Source organism: Eschrichtius robustus, chromosome 1 (assembly GCF_028021215.1).
Source record: "Eschrichtius robustus isolate mEscRob2 chromosome 1, mEscRob2.pri, whole genome shotgun sequence".
In the NCBI taxonomy this organism is placed as follows: domain Eukaryota; kingdom Metazoa; phylum Chordata; class Mammalia; order Artiodactyla; family Eschrichtiidae; genus Eschrichtius; species Eschrichtius robustus.
In genome coordinates, this window is record NC_090824.1 from 79,002,667 (window position 1) to 79,019,334 (window position 16,668).

The following is a 16,668-nucleotide window of genomic DNA, read 5'->3' on the forward strand; positions in this document are numbered from 1 at the left end:
GGACAAGGGTTCAAGCCCTGGTCCGGGAAGTTCCCACACGCCGCGGAGCAATGAAGCCCGTGCGCCACAACTACTGAGCCTGCGCTCTAGAGCCCAAAAGCCACAACTACTGAGTCCTCGTGCCCCGACTACTGAAGCCCGCGCGCCTAGAGCCCGTGCTCCGCAACAAGAGAAGCCACCGCAATGAGAAGCCCACGCACCGCAACGAAGAGTAGCCCCCGCTCACCGCAACTGGAGAAAGCACACACGCAGCAAGGAAGACCCAACGCAGCCAAAAATAAATAAATTAAATAAATAAATAAATTTTTAAAAATCATATTAAATACCTATCAATGAGATTTTAAGAAATAGTCAGGACCAGAGCCTCCCATCAAGCCTCTTAGATAGCCTCAACCACCAGAGGGCAGACAGCAGAAGCAAGAGAAACTACAATCCTGCAGCCTGTGGACCAAAAACCACAGTGACAGAAAGATAGAGAAGATGAAAAGGCAGAGGGCCATGTACCAGATGAAGGAACAAGAAAAAACCCCAGAAAAACAACTAAATGAAGTGGAGATAGGCAACCTTCCAGAAAAAGAATTCAGAATAATGATAGTGAAGACGATCCAGGACCTCGGAATAAGAATGGAGGCAAAGATTGAGAAGATGCAAGAAATGGTTAACAAAGACCTAGAAGAATTAAAGAACAAACAAACAGAGATGACCAATACAATAACCGAAATGAAAACTACACTAGAAGGAATCAATAGCAGAATAACTGAGGCAGAAGAACGGATAAGTGACCTGGAAGAGAGAATGGTGGAATTCACTGCTGCGGAACAGACTAAAGAAAAAAGAATGAAACGAAATGAAGACAGCCTAAGAGACCTCTGGGACAACATTAAACGCAACAACATTCGCATTATAGGGGTCCCAGAAGGAGAAGAGAGAGAGAAAGGACCAGAGAAAATATTTGAAGAGATTATAGTCGAAAACCTCCCTAACATGGGAAAGGTAATAGCCACCCAAGTCCAGGAAGCGCAGAGAGTCCCATACAGAATAAACCCAAGGAGAAACACGCCGAGACACATAGTAATCAAAGTGGCAAAAATTAAAGACCAAGAAAAATTATTGAAAGCAGCAAGGGAAAAACGACAAATAACATACAAGGGAACTCCCATAAGGTTAACAGCTGATTTCTCAGCAGAAACTCTGCAAGCCAGAAGGGAGTGGCATGATATACTTAAAGTGATGAAAGGGAAGAACCTACAACCAAGATTACTCTACCCAGCAAGGATCTCATTTAGCTTTGATGGAGAAATCAAAAGCTTTACAGACAAGCAAAAGCTAAGAGAATTCAGCACCACCAAACCAGCTCTACAACAAATGCTAAAGGAACTTCTCTAAGTGGGAAACACAAGAGAAGAAAAGGACCTACAAAAACAAACCCAAAACAATTAAGAAAATGGTCATAGGAACATACATATCGATAATTACCTTAAACGTGAATGGATTAAATGCCCCAACCAAAAGACATAGACTGGCTGAATGGATACAAAAACAAGACCCATATATATGCTGTCTACAAGAGACCCACTTTAGACCTAGGGACACATACAGACTGAAAGTAAGGGGATGGAAAAAGATATTCCATGCAAATGGAAATCAAAAGAAAGCTGGAGTAGCTATACTCGTATCAGATAAAATAGACTTTAAAATAAAGAATGTTACAAGAGACAAGGAAGGACACTACATAATGATCCAGGGATCAATCCAAGAAGAAGATATAACAATTATAAATATATATGCACCCAACATAGGAGCACCTCAATACATAAGGCAACTGCTAACAGCTATAAAAGAGGAAATCGACAGTAACACAGTAATAGTGGGGGACTTTAACACCTCACTTACACCAATGGACAGATCATCCAAAATGAAAATAAATAAGGAAACAGAAGCTTTAAATGACACAATAGACCAGATAGATTTAATTGATATATATAGGACATTCCATCCAAAAACAGCAGATTACACGTTCTTCTCAAGTGCGCACGGAACGTTCTCCAGGATAGATCACATCTTGGGTCACAAATCAAGCCTCAGTAAATTTAAGAAAATTGAAATCATATCAAGCATCTTTTCTGACCACAACGCTATGAGATTAGAAATGAATTACAGGGAAAAAAACGTAAAAAAGACAAACACATGGAGGCTAAACAATACGTTACTAAATAACCAAGAGATCACTGAAGAAATCAAAGAGGAAACAAAAAAATACCTAGAGACAAATGACAATGAAAACACGACGACCCAAAACCTATGGGATGCAGCAAAAGCAGTTCTAAGAGGGAAGTTTATAGCTATACAAGCCTACCTAAAGAAACAAGAAAAATCTCAAGTAAACAATCTAACCTTACACCTAAAGAAACTAGAGAAAGAAGAACAAACAAAACCCAAAGTTAGCAGAAGGAAAGAAATCTTAAAGATCAGAGCAGAAATAAACGAAATAGAAACAAAGACAACAATAGCAAAGATCAATAAAACTAAAAGTTGGTTCTTTGAGAAGATAAACAAAATGGATAAGCCATTAGCCAGACTCATCAAGAAAAAGAGGGAGAGGACTCAAATCAATAAAATCAGAAATGAAAAAGGAGAAGTTACAACAGACACCGCAGAGATACAAAGCATCCTAAGAGACTACTACAAGCAACTTTATGCCAATAAAATGGACAACCTGGAAGAAATGGACAAATTCTTAGAAAGGTATAACCTTCCAAGACTGAACCAGGAAGAAACAGAAAATAGGAACAGACCAATCACAAGTCATGAAATTGAAACTGTGATTAAAAATCTTCCAACAAACAAAAGTCCAGGACCAGATGGCTTCACAGGTGAATTCTATCAAACATTTAGAGAAGAGCTAACACCCATCCTTCTCAAACTCTTCCAAAAAATTGCAGAGGAAGGAACACTCCCAAACTCATTCTGTGAGGCCACCATCACCCTGATACCAAAACCAGACAAAGACACTACAAAAAAAGAAAATTACAGACCAATATCACTGATGAATATAGATGCAAAAATCCTCAACAAAATACTAGCAAACAGAATCCAACCACACATTAAAAGGATCATACACCACGATCAAGTGGGATTTATCCCAGGGATGCAAGGATTCTTCAACATACGCAAATCAATCAATGTGATACACCATATTACCAAATTGAAGAATAAAAACCATATGATCATCTCAATAGATGCAGAAAAAGCTTTTGACAAAATTCAACACCCATTTCTGATAAAAACTCTCCAGAAAGTGGGCATAGAGGGAACCTACCTCAACATAATAAAGGCCATATATGACAAACCCACAGCAAACATCATTCTCAATGCTGAAAAACTGAAAGCATTTCCTCTAAGATCAGGAACGAGACAAGGATGTCCACTCTCACCACTATTATTCAACATAGTTCTGGAAGTCCTAGCCACGGCAATCAGAGAAGAAAAAGAAATAAAAGGACTACAAATTGGAAAAGAAGAAGTAAAACTGTCACTGGTTGCGGATGACATGATACTATACATAGAGAATCCTAAAACTGCCACCAGAAAACTGCTAGAGCTAATCAATGAATATGGTAAAGTTGCAGGATACAAAATTAATGCACAGAAATCTCTTGCATTCCTATACACTAATGATGAAAAATCTGAAAGAGAAATTAAGGAAACACTCCCATTTACCATTGCAACAAAAAGAATAAAATACCTAGGAATAAACCGACCTAGGGAGACAAAAGACCTGTATGCAGAAAACTATAAGACACTGATGAAAGAAATTAAAGATGATACCAACAGATGGAGAGATATACCATGTTCTTGGATTGGAAGAATCAACATTGTGAAAATGAGTATACTACCCAAAGCAATCTACAGATTCAATGCAATCCCTATCAAATTACCAATGGCATTGTTTACGGAGCTAGGACAAATCCTCTTAAAATTTGTATGGAGACACAAAAGACCCCGAATAGCCAAAGCAGTCTTGAGGGAAAAACATGGAGCTGGAGGAATCAGACTCCCTGACTTCAGACTATACTACAAAGCTACAGTAATCAAGACAATATGGTACTGGCACAAAAACAGAAACATAGATCAATGGAACAAGATAGAAAGCCCAGAGATTAACCCACGCACCTATGGTCAACTAATCTACGACAAAGGAGGCAAAGATATACAATGGAGAAAAGACAGTCTCTTCAATAAGTGGTGCTGGGAAAACTGGACAGCTACATGTAAAAGAATGAAATTAGAATACTCCCTAACACCATACACAAAAATAAACTCAAAATGGATTAGAGACCTAAATATAAGAGTGGACACTATAAAACTCTTAGAGGAAAACATAGGAAGAACACTCTTTGACATAAATCACAGCAAGACCTTTTTTGATCCACCTCCTAGAGTAATGGAAATAAAAACAAAAATAAACAAGTGGGACCTAACGAAACTGCAAAGCTTTTGCACAGCAAAGGAAACCATAAACAAGACGAAAAGACAACCCTCAGAATGGGAGAAAATATTTGCAAATGAATCAACGGACAAAGGATTAATCTCCAAAATATATAAACAGCTCATTCAGCTCAATATTAAAGAAACAAACACCCCAATCCAAAAATGGGCAGAAGACCTAACCAGACATTTCTCCAAAGAAGACATACAGACGGCCACGAAGCACATGAAAAGATGCTCAACATCACTAATTATTAGAGAAATGCAAATCAAAACTACAATGAGGTATCACCTCACTCCTGTTAGAATGGGCATCATCAGAAAATCTACAAACAACAAATGCTGGAGAGGGTGTGGAGAAAAGGGAACCCTCTTGCACTGTTGGTGGGAATGTAAATTGATACAGCTACTATGGAGAACAATATGGAGGTTCCTTAAAAAACTAAAAATAGAATTACCATATGACCCAGCAATCCCACTACTGGGCATATACCCAGAGAAAACCGTAATTCAAAAAGACACATGCACCCGAATGTTCATTGCAGCACTATTTACAATAGCCAGGTCATGGAAGCAACCTAAATGCCCATCGACAGACGAATGGATAAAGAAGTTGTGGTACATATATACAATGGAATATTACTCAGCCATAAAAAGGAACGAAATTGAGTCATTTGTTGAGACGTGGATGGATCTAGAGACTGTCATACAGAGTGAAGTAAGTCAGAAAGAGAAAAACAAATATCGTATATTAATGCATGTATGTGGAACCTAGAAAAATGGTACAGATGAGCCAGTTTGCAGGGCAGAAGTTGAGACACAGATGTAGAGAATGGACATATGGACACCAAGGGGGGAAAACTGCGGTGGGGTGGGGATGGTGGTGTGCTGAATTGGGCGATTGGGATTGACATGTATACACTGATGTGTATAAAATTGATGCCTAATAAGAACCTGCAGTATAAACAAACAAACAAAACAACTAATACTAAACTTTCATTGGGTTATTTGTATGGAAATATGTTAATATAAATGTTTCAGACATTACATGAAATTTCTAAAAATCTTATATTTGTATGTGTATGGAAATATGTATGGAAATATGTTAATAGAAATGTTTCAGACATTACATGAAATTGCTAAAAATCTTATATGTTCTGGTATAATGTTATATGTAATAATCCTAGTTATTACTTTAAAATGTATATCTCAGAAATAACTAATTTTCTTGTCAACTGCATTATTATGAACTTTCATCAAATCTTTAACCGTGGTCATTTTTAAGTCTTTTGTCATAAAGAAAAAAAAAAAAAAGAAGGAAATAGTCAGTTAGTTAGTTAATTGTGCCGGGTCTTAGTTGCCACAGGCCAGCTCCTTAGTTGTGGTAATGAGATATTTTATATTCTTTTTTGTTCCTGAACAAAGGCCTCAGAATCCAGTATTTATTTGATAATGCTCACAGCATAGCTCAGCACGGAATAGCCACATTGTTTTTCTTTGGCTGCTATGTACCAAACAGCCTTTTGTACTGTTTTACCAAATGCATGTATTTAATACCTGTTTTAAAAAACATAGTGAGATCTCAAAAACTTGAAATTGACTAAAGTAAGATTCTCTCTGTAGTACTACTTATTTGACCAACACCACCTGATAACACCGGTGTGGTGCACCGAGCCTTACTCTAGCATATCGGGATACACCCCGTTTCGACAAGTGTTCATCCTCCAAGTCCCCAAGGCCTCTCACACACTGCCAGTGAAACTGCTTCCTGCTTGGGAAAGAGTGCCCCAGTTCGTTTCTTTAGAAGCTTGAAGGCTATGTAAGCCCTCCAAAAGGTTAGAGGGCAAAGAACAACTCTAAAACTGGCACATTTGTTTAAAGAAAAAGACTTGTCAATATTACAAGAGCCAGCTTGCTTTCACTTGTGACACGTTTTCTTAGGAGGCAAGGGATGTGGCCATGTGACTTGGACAAGCTGTTTCCCTCTGTCTCAGTGTCCCACCTGTGAGTGGGTAGTCTGACGAAGCTTAATGACAGACATCTGAATAACGATCATGAACAGTGGCATCTAATTTCCAAAATAAAAACAGGAGAATGAGTATGTCTTTCACAACAGGACGTCAAGTCTACCTCAAAGATATTGGTAGCCTTGAGTCCACTGCTTCTCACTGAGTGCAACTGTGCCCCCCAGGGGACATCTGGGGAAGTCTGAAGGTGATTTTGGCTGTCACGACTGGGAGGAGAGAGAGGGAATGTTACGGGCACCTAGTGAGTAAGAGGTCGGGACCTTGCTAAACACTCTACGATGCACAGGACTCACACACCACAGCAAAGGTTTATCTGGCCCCAAAAGTCAATGCCTTGGTTGAGAAACCCTGCCTTAGAGCAAACCACGGATACTCATCTTTAGCAGGTAACAGGGCATTTACTACCCACCTGTAAACCTACAGACTTCCCGACTTACACAGCTAATCCTGTGGCAGGAATGAAATAGAGAGCGTGTGACCATCTGGTAGTACCTAGGTTTGCCCCTCAAGTCACATGAGACAGTGCTGGAGACTGACATTTTCTATATTGGAGGTCTCTGGCAAGCCACCAGTTTTCTAACCTAAAAAGTCTAAGCAGCATTGTTACAATACACATAATAACACGACAATTCTGCTTTTATAGAGAAATTCGATGTGGGAAAGGAGCTTATCTGACATCAGAAGCAAATGCTTTGAACACATCACATCTGCTGGTTCGACTGTCAAATCTTGACAGCTGGAGACGTAGGAAGGTAGACAGGAGAGAACAGACCAAAGTTACGGGCCTGCTGAGTCCTCGGGGCTAACCATAATACACTTCGTACTGCCCTGGGTCCAGGGGTGTGTTCTAACACCCTCTCAGTCACTTACGGTCCATAGACAGACCAAGTATAAATTCACAATTACCAGCAAGTGTACCAAAAAAAGGCAGAGTTAAGTAACTTAAATGCGAGCCCTACCTGGTCTTTTTCTTCTTCATCGACAGAATCATCCGATTTTGCTTTTTCAGGGTCTTCCTCAGGTTTCCGTTTGGCAGGCCTGTCACACACACACACACACAGTAAAGCCAACTGTTAGCTCACCAGACCCTAGACCTCCAGTGGGCACGAAACAACTCATATTCCTCCCTACCAAGAGTACCCTCTCTTTGGAAAGATTCAGGGCATGGTCCCCTCTTCCCTCTGAGAAGCCCTTTTTGCCAGGACATTAAAAGAAGCTTCGAGCTTAATGTTTCTTTGGATGACAGGTTTAGAATACCACCATTTTGCAAACCTTAAGAAATAATGGATCTAGACTTTGATCAATGGCTGCTACAATCACCGAAGAGACATTACATGCCTCTGATGGACAGCCCCATGCTGTCAATGAAGTCTCACAAAATAAAGCTGGAATCTGATCAAGACTCTAGACCTAACTACCAGTTTACAGAAAACTGGAGGCAAGGGAACACATTAACCACCAAAACGATGCAGTCAGCCAGACCTAGAAGCTATTAGAAAAAAAGACCTATTTTCTTTAAATCAATGGCAAGAAGATAAGGAATCTATCACTCGAAAGGCTTAAGGAGCAAATCAACCAAACTCTGTTACACAAGGGGAAGAATGAACACTGCTATATATTTGTTAGTAAGGAACTGTTACACTTTATAAGGCCTGTTTTGTCTTCTTCAAAAGACTGTTTGCTAGATGTTAGCAATTATGGCAAAATATGAATAAAAAACTTGTCAGAGAAAGAGACCTTGTCATCTAGAAATACAGTATGTGTGGATAAGATGACCTGTCCGATTTGTTTCAAAGTAATCCAACTGGGAGGAGATGGGTGGGTATGGAGCTGTAATCCATTTGGAACAATTTTCACTTGGAGCATGTGGGGGTATAGATGAAACAACAGCCAGGAGATGTTAACTGTTGACACTGGGTGATAGGTACACAGGGGTTCATTTTACTATCCTTGGTAATTCTGTGCATGTACATTTGAAGTTGCCTATGTGAAGAGTAAAAATGGATGAGATCTTCAGAAATGCTGTTCACGAATGTCTAATAACAGAATATCAAAAGGAAAACCGAAGCAATGTGGAAGTCAGAATTACTAAGTTACATCCTACTAATTTATATGTGTTTTACCAAAAACCGTTGGCCCCTAAAATGGGGGCTGTCCATTCATTATATACTGACCTCCTTGTGAAATGAGATGTGATGGTGGTCTGCCTGGCAGTTTGCCTTCTAATCCTGGGGCTAGATGAGACTTCAGCTGCTTAAAGAAAAAGAAACAAAAAAGCCACTAGGAATAAAGAGTTCACAGCCAAGGTACAGTTCTTCAGCATTACCAAGCTGGTGCAGAGACCAGGTTCTGAGGATTAAGTAACCTTCTCTTCTTATTCTCAGCAACCACCATCTTGATAAACTCATCAAATTAGCACCTGCCAGTCTGCTGGGCCATTTCAACACAAGCTCTTGTATGAGGGGCCCAACCCTGAGACGCACAAGGAAACAGAGCCTCCGTTTATTTCGTCAAAAGATGAAGTGGCCAAGCACCTGACCTGAGCTCAAGTCCCATGCTCTTTTTTTAAAAATTCCAGAAGAGTTACTCTGACTACAAGTGGGGAAGGAGTCTAAGAATAAATGTTTAGCTTAAACAGGCATGTAACTTACAAGTCATAGATATCAGCAGCTCCTGTTATCTTATACCTCATAAATTCAACCGCATTTGGGGATCTAATGCTCTATAACTTGGTTGAAGACAAAAATTTAAAGTATATATCTAAGCTAGTTAGACGTATACACAAGAGGGAATTCCACGGCGGTCCAGTGGTTAAGACTCGGCACTCTCACTGCCAAGGGCCGGGGTTCGATCCCTGGTTGGAGAACTAAGATGGTACAAGCCGAGCAACACAGCCATCCCCCCACCAAAAAAAAGGATACACAAAAAACAAGTACTGCCGGTGGAGGGGTTGTGTGGGGGGGGGAACAGACAGACCCTATGGCGCCAAGTCTGTCCTCCCCTTAGGTGGTACCAGATTCCAACGAGGTCAAACGAGTCAAGCGCTCTTACAGTTTGTTTCTCCATCGGACTTGCTTCTCCTGGGCATGCAAAGTTTGGAAACAGGTTTGGGGGACTTGTTTTTCTCTGCTATTTCCACTCTGCGCTCCTCACCACTTGTCTGGCTCCCGTTTTCTAGACAGCCGTTCACTTCCCAACTGAAAGCATGAGCTCTGTTCTCCAAGGACAAATCTTTATTTAAAAGGGATCTGCCTTGAGCCAGGTAGCCCTCCTACAGCAGGAAAGGATCATTTAAGTAGCAGTGACTGTAAACAAGGGGCCATGAGAGAATAAGGAAACACAGGCGCTTCCTTCATAACTATCAGGGAACAGGGAGAGGTGGGATTATTCTGCCTCCCTGGTCACAGACAAGTTACATGGGAGGAAACGTTTTCTAGCCGCCGGGATGCTGACGACTTACCTCTGATAATTCTTCTCTATGTAGTTTGGTTTTCAAGTCACACAACTGATTCTTTATTTCTGTCTGCAGAAATTCACGCAAGAGATTCCGTTTCTCCTTCATGCATTCCTAAGGGAAGGACAGAGGTTTACAAGTCTCCACATTCCCAAGGTAGGAACCAATGGACTAATACACAAATAGTTACACTGCCTGGTCACATAACAATGACTGAATGGCAGGCAATGCTGAGTCGGCCAAAAAGAAAACTAAATATTCACAAGACATGTTCCTGATGTTTCCGTTAAGATCATATCACACACCATCTCCAGAGTGGTGACAAATGGAAAGATTAGAGGTGAAACAGACACATAATAGAGTACTAGAACAAAACTGATTTGGAAAAACAGTGTGACCAGGACAAGTTATAATCCAGACTTGATGGTACGGAACCCAGACTGGGAAACTCGATGAGTTACCAAAAGCTAACCCATAATAGCCTATTAGTACAGCACATTAGACAGAAACATCCGCGTCATCCTCAACTTTAGGGAAAAGAGAGCCAATTCCACTTAATTTTGTTTTTATGAACTACATAGTATCTGTCAAATGGTCACATTTGATCATATATTTTGTTAAGGTGGAGATTACCTTACCTTTTCTGTTAACTATCTCTTTCCAAATCTTTGAGCCTGGGGGAAGAAAAGGGAAGAAACAAACGCTTGTTCAGCAACATTGTCCACCTGTAAGAATGCCACACTTTAAAGAACTTTGGAAATAAGTTGAACATGAATGTTAGAAAAAAATACAATGGTTTTTCCCTCCCCCAGTGTCTAGAATGCCCTACTGTAATGCCTGCACGTTAAGAAGTTATTTTCAATATGAATGAGGTCCCCCTTTTGGGGGGTGGTTTTCTGATGGTGGTAAGAGATGATATAGGAGATTATCTTCCGATAATATAGGGAAATCTATCTAAAGTAATTATTCAGTACTTGCCTGATAAGTCAAATTTGAAATTCTTCCATTTCACTGAATTCTTTCCTTCTTTCAACTTTTAATTAATAGAGTAAATTACATGATCCCATCACTCTCTTCAAGACAGTCTATAAATAACCTTAAATGTCATAAGTCGGAATTCATTACAGAAATTCACCCGTCATTTTCCAGTAAAGGAAAGCAGCAATTCAAATACAAGCAGTAATACTGTAGTGTATCAATTTGTTGCAGAGAAAAATGTTTATTTAAAAATTTCAAAATACTTTGTACACCAGCCCTCACTAAAAGTATTTTTTAACTGTACTGACATGGACCTGAACCCTTAAGAATTCATCTTTTTCCTCATTATATTTTGTAACCTGACATGCTTTGAAAATAGGCATATATTTTTTAAGTTACAAAACTATTTCAACTCAAAGAATTGTTTAACTTAGGCAAAAAGAAGAGATTAACAATATTATACTCAAACAATTTGCTTCCAATAGATAGAACTGAAGGGGGTATAAAATGACATTCCTCAAGTCTTCTGGATTTTATTTACTCATTGTAATGTACAAAGAGACCCAGGTCCCACCAGGTTAGGGACGTTGCTTCTATGATTTATCTTCTAAAGACAATGGATGAGCAAACCCACCTCCCCTTTAGCCCTGGTTAGCATCAGTCCCAGTGAACCTTCATTTCTCTTTCCTATCTAAATCAAGCTATTCCTCTATAATAACCCATTCTGAATAATGATTATTGAGATTTAAATAACAGCTTTCCAAAAACAACTCTATAGCAATTTATTCCAAATTAGCCCAATCTACAGTTTCTTCTTCATTTTAAGTGAAAAAGTAAAGAATAAAAACATTAGCTAATTTTTAACACATCATTTATCAATGATTCAAGTTGAAAACTGCTTCAACTTTAGCATCTCATGGGTACAAACGGATAAGGAATTTTATGCTAGAAGATTTGGTTGGATACCTGAAGATGTGGTTTATTTATGAGAGTTTTTGTGTTGTGTGTTGATAGATTTAACAACTAAAGAGATTTTGAACATCTTGGGGAGTACTCAATGACTGTCTAATTGTTTCTGTAACTTAGAATGTTTTTCAAGCGCACATGATATAAAAAGTATTATATTATAAAAGTAATATAATTTTGTCTTAATGGATTCTTTCCTAGAAATGGAGCAAATGTTTTGGCTACCAAATCCTTGCAATGATATTTAGTACTGTATTTTTAGCTTCTGCTCTTCTTAAATAACCCAAAAGCTGTACTTTTTATTTAAACCATGAGAACATAAAAGTAGGTGTATAGGTCAAGAGAAAGTACATCCACTTTGTGTCTTTGCCGACTCTTTTCAGATTGATATGTCATCTTTGTCTGAAATAGCAAGCCACATAATTTTGCATAGAAAATAAGAAACATACCTAGAAGTTATCTTTAAGTGTTAACATTTAAAGGGACCAGCACTACATAATATTTTTAATTCCATAAATATTTACTGATATCTGCATTATTATAACTCTCAAATTTTTCCTTAGAATTTTGAAAGAACTTCCTTCATTCCAGTATCATGGAAAAGTTTTTCAAGCTTAATTCAACAGGGTATTTCAACTAGCCGGTATCTTTGATCTTTATTATGGTTAATTTTTCTTCATGAAGTGACCAAATTTGAATAAGGCTGATGGTCCATCATGGGGGAGATTCATCTCTCCGGCTTCTTCCTGCTGAGGGAGAATCATCTTTGGTTTGTGACATCACAGTCTGAGCTGGGCAAGTGGCTGTGATAGCAAACCGAGGATTATATCCCTTCAGTGTGAATGAGCTGCAAGAGATGTGGGTGCTATCATTTCAAGTCCTGTCACAGAGACACTACTGAGATGCATGACAGGAGTCAAGTGAGGGAAAGATGCTTGCATTGCAATTGTCACTTTTACAGCATCAGCCATTAAAGATAAAAGTACCATTTCACAGTTTCCTTCATTATTAATTTAAAAGAGGGAGTAAACGTCATGTTAATAAAACTCACAGATAATGATAAAATGGGAGGGAGGAAAGTAACCAGCGAGTAACCAGACAATAAAGGAAGAGGGACACGGAGAGTGAGGGATGGGTGCACAACTCAGCCGCGCCTCTGGCCACAGGAAGAGCAAAAAATAGAAGGCGCCAGCGCGCAGTGGCGGGCTGGAAACCCTCCGACCTCGGAGAACTGCGGAGAACCGGGGACCGGAGTCAACAACGGCTCCCAGGCGGTCCCAGCGTCCCGACCCGCACCCGGCCGCGACACAGTTTCCACAAACTGAGACACACGGAGCCCGCGCGAGGGGCGGCGGGTCGCGCGGGCTTCCCCGCCGGCTCCCCTGCAGGCCGGTCCCCCGCAAGCCGAGCGCACGAAAGGGCGCCCGCTGCGCTTTCCCTCCCGAAGGTGGGCTGCAGGGCCCAAGCCTAAACCCTGAGACAACAACACGCGCACCACGCCGCCACGGGGGACGAGAGGCCGGGCGCCCACCTGCCCGGACACCCTGCATTTCTGGAATCACCGGACGCCTGTGTAAATTTCCGTTCGGCGTGTCATTTGCCAAAGGCCACTCAAGATCAGGGGACAGGATGCCTCCTCTCCAAGGGTCCAGCCAGCCCACCCACTAAAATTACAGGACACAATGCCTCCGTTCCAAGGGCCCTGCCAGCCCACCCACTCAAATTAGGGGAGACAACGCCTCCTCTCCAAGGGTCCAGCCAGCCCACCCACTCAAGATCAGAGGGACAAAATGCCTAACTAAAACACCACAAAACAAAAACACAAAAAACTGGAGAGAGGAAGGAAAGGGTGTCCTCAAAAATAAAAAAGCTAAGCACGTTGACAGCGCTAAGAATAAACTACCAGGAAAAAGAAACCCTACATGTCAGATCATAAAGTACGGAAGGGCAAGCCCGCCGGCAGTCCAGGCCCGGGGGGACCGGGGTCCCCAGCCCTACAGAGCCAACGGCAGCCCGGCTCGGGCGCCCCTCGGAAGCGCGGGGTCCCCGCGGCCGAGTCTGCGCCCCCGGCCGGCCCCGGCTCCCCTCTGCCCACCCTGCGCGCGGGGGCTGGACACGGCCGCGGAGAACCACGGCGGGGCGGGAAGGGGGGCTCCAAAGAGGGTCTGGCGACTCGAGTCGCTCCGTTTCTCGGTGGGCTCAGCGCGCGCCGTGGGGGAAGAGGGGCGGGGGTCCGGGAAGAGGGGACGGGTGGCACTCACGTAGACCGGCAGCGGCCACGGGTAGACGGCGGGCTCGGCCCCCACGGACGACTCCAGCCTGGGCTCCAACTTCTCCCCCATGTCTTCGCGCGCGGCCCCCGCACCAGGCTAGTCTGGCGGTTGGGGGGAGGGGCGGGACGCCCGCCGGCGGGGGCGGGGCAGGCGGGCGGGCAGGCGAGCGGGCGGGCGGGAGGCTGAGGGGAGGGGGCCTGGCCTGGACCTCAGCCACCGCCGCCGCCGCCGCCGCCGCCGCCGCGCTCCCGTCTGGCCCCCGGCTCCCTCTTTGTGGTCACAGGCCCGGGACCTCCAGCGCTGCCGCCAACTCGGGCCGGCGTGAGGCGAGCACAATGAGCCGGGGCCGGGCTGAACCACTCACTCGCGGCGCGCGCGCGCCGCCCACCCCGTGGACTCGCCCGCTCCACCTACGCACGCACGCACGCACGCACGCACGTCTTCGGCTGCCCCCGGCCACCCGCACCGGCCCGAAGTCGGGACCCGGGGAGACCCCCTCGGGGCTTGGGGTGGCGGGTTCGACTCCCGCCCTTGACGTACCGTGACACACACACACACACACACACACACACACACACACACACACACACACACACACACACACACCCCAATAATAAGACTATAATTCCTCATTAAATATGACAGCCGGAATCCCGGCTTCTGTTCACAAAAATGCCCTGTATTTAGCCTATGCTAGGCACCAGACCCTGGACGCTCAGTACTGGCAAAAAAGGAAATGCCCTGCCCTCATGGCGCTGCCATTTTAATTGGAATAGTAGTGACAATGGTCAAGGGAGAAAATAAAGTGTCATCATCGCCACGGGGATGGTTAATCTCATGTGCGCACTGCGTGGGGCCCCGGCAACCACAAACATTATTCCAGATGTGGCCAGGAAGGTATTTTTCAGAAGAGATGAACACTGAAATTGGTCCACTTTGGGTAAAGGAGATTGTCAATGCCGTGGCGTGGGTGGGCCTCGTCCATCAGCTGAAGGACTGGAGAGAAAAATGAGGTTCCGAAGAAAGAGGGAACTGTTCCTCCAATGGCCTTGGGACATCAGCTCTTCCCTGTGTCTCCAGCCCAGAGTCCTGCCCTGACTTGCCTGCCTCACGGTCACATGAGTCAACTCCTTAAAACAAAACTATATATGTAAAAATGCTGAATATATACAAGCCTATTAATTTCTATATGTGTGCATACATATTATATATATGTATACACGTATGTTTATATGTGCGTGCGTTTGTAGTATATGTGTAAGTACTATATACAGTATACATACAAGCCTATATATTTGTGTGTATATATTGTATACATGTATGTATGTGCATATATATAGTATACATTTTATAAATGTGAACATGCTGTGTATATACACACACCCATATATTGATATATGGGTGTGTGTAGATATACAGTTTATGTACACTGTATGTATGTATACAGTGTGTATTTATATATAGGTGTGTATATATGTTGTATACCTGTATGTGTATATGTTTCTAGGTGTTACATGTATATATGTATATACTGTTATATACACACTTGCGTATGTATTTATATGTGTATGTACATGTGCATATTTACATATAGGTGTGTATGTGTGTGTATACATTGTATATATGTATATATCTGATATATATGATATATGTACGTGTACATACGATGAATTTATATATACAGTACATATATATTTTTATGCTATATGCTTTTATATGTAGGTGTATATGTGTGTCTATATGTATGTACGTGTACGTATTGCATGTATTATATGTGTATGTATGTATACTGTCTATATACACACCTAAATATCTTTGTATGTGTGTCTATATGTATGACATAAATGTACCTAGGTGTGTATATTGCATATGTTATACGTATGTGTGCATACTGTATACATACAAACGATGCATTTTATATGTGCGTATGTATAGTGTCTATGTATGTGGGTATTGTATATGTTATGTGCATATGTGTGTATACATACTGTAGATATACAAACTATGCCTTTTATATGTGTGTATACAGGTAGGTGTGTATTGTATATACTATGTGTGTATATGTGTGTATGCATACTGCATAGATACACTGCTGTATATTTTTGTACGCGTGTACATATGTACGTGTGTGTGTATATACACACACACACCCTATGGCTTCTGTTTGTCTGGAGAACCCTCACTGATACGGACACTTATGACAATTGAGCACCTGCTCTTTGCCAGCCAGGGAGCCAAAGGCTTGTCCTTGCGGTGTCTCCCTTAAGTGTCACAAGTCCCAGGAGGGAAGGTGATGCGGCTGCTACCAGTTGAGGTGCCTCAGGGTCAGAGAGGTGCACAGGGTGGGGGGCTGGAGCCTGGTGGAGCCCAGGTGGAGTTCTAGCAGCAGTACAGCCTAGCAGTCCCACTTCCCCGGGTGCTTCTCACAAAGACGCCAAGGGAGAGACGGGATCTGAAGGAGGGGATGAGGAAGCTTCCGTGG